Source organism: Dipodomys spectabilis, unplaced genomic scaffold, assembly GCF_019054845.1.
Source record: "Dipodomys spectabilis isolate Male_0828 unplaced genomic scaffold, ASM1905484v1 ptg000051l, whole genome shotgun sequence".
Classification (NCBI taxonomy): Eukaryota; Metazoa; Chordata; class Mammalia; order Rodentia; family Heteromyidae; genus Dipodomys; species Dipodomys spectabilis.
In genome coordinates, this window is record NW_024870728.1 from 12,286,431 (window position 1) to 12,288,044 (window position 1,614).

Sequence of the window (1,614 nt, forward strand, 5' to 3'; positions counted from 1 at the left end):
CTCACCGATGTGGGATGAGAAAGCCCAGGCTGGCCCCTTTTCTCCTTTGCACTCACTTGGTTGCACTTCTTCTGCAGTTTGGCTGCTGTGACAGGCAGAGTTACAGCCGGAGGGAAGGAGTGAGGTGGGGAGAGGTGTGAGCGTTTTCTTGAGTCCAGCCCATCTAACTCTTAAAGGTCCAGGACACTGGTCAGTGTGAGGGATTAGTGGGGGGTGGGGCAGCAGAAAAAAGATGAAGGGGACAAATTGACCTGGAGCACTTCTCCAGGGAAGAGAAGCTTGTTTGTCTTTACCCACTCCTCATGCGCACACACACTGACCTCAATCCTGTGGTAGCTCTCAAAGTGAAACCCAAGGAGTGCCTGAATTGCAGTGTTCTTTGAATCACTGCTTTTCATTCCGGTCCGATCTCTGCATGTAATACAGCTAGCTTTGCCCTCGTTTCATCTGGCTGCTTTCCACAGTGTCTTTCCACAGCCTGCTCCTGTGTTTCTGTGTCCTGCCTGCAAGACCCTCAGACTTACTTTGTAGAGATAGGATGGGAAAGGAGGAAGGTGAAGAGAGAATGATTATAGATATGGAGTAACAGGATAGTATCTATGCATATATAAATACTTTTTTCTTAGCTTTCTCCAGTTAAGCCTTGCTCCCAGCCTTGCTTTTTTGTTAGTTTTATTTTGGAGATGGAGTCAAGTGGTCTTCGCTGTCCAGACTTGCTTCAAACTATCGTCTTCAGAATCTCTTGAGTAGCTAGGCATGCAGCAAATATTGGAGGAATATGAGACAACTTTTTCCCATTCCATTTATGCACTATCAGGACATATTTATTTATTGAATGGGATCTTGCTATATAGCCCAGGATGGTCCTGAATTCTCTGATCTCCTGCCTCAGCTTCCCCAGGGCTGTAATTACAGATGTATACTCTCACACCCTCTCACAGGTGTATATTTACAGAGCTATGTAGAGACGAAGCAGGGTCGTGTACAAATTTAAAGAGCTGGGACACTGACTAGAAAGACACTGAGAAAGGGAGATAATGAGTTCCTTATAAGGGTGAATGAGTAGGCAGCTGACACAGAAACCAAGATAAAATAAAGGGTCCAAATTAGGAGAGGATAAAGGGAAGGCTTTATGTACTCCCATACCTCACAATGAGAAACTTAGATCCAAGGAGATTTACACAGGCTCACATGTGTTGGCAGCAGAGACAGCCATCTCCTTGTACACTTCTAAGCACTGGATGTTGCAGTCTTTTTCTGCCTTAGGAAATCTGGAGTTTGGCCTTTTCTAGACCAGTGGATGACAGTAAGGCAGGTAAGGGCATGGAGTACAGACACTGAACTTCTATGGGATCCTTTCTTAGGAGGTATATGCTAATCACAGGCACTGGGGGAACTAGCTGGGGAAAATAATGTCATGTTAAGTGTGCTGACCTCTAGCTGCCTCCTATGGCTGACCCAAACAACTGTCTAATGTTCTGCCATTAGTGGCTATTTATAGTGAAACTTTTAGTCCCATTAAAATAAAATCCTCCTAAGTGAGTACCATAAAAGTCAGGATAGCAGTTACCTTCGGGAGGGAAGAAGTTGTGATGGAATGGGACACTAGCTGGC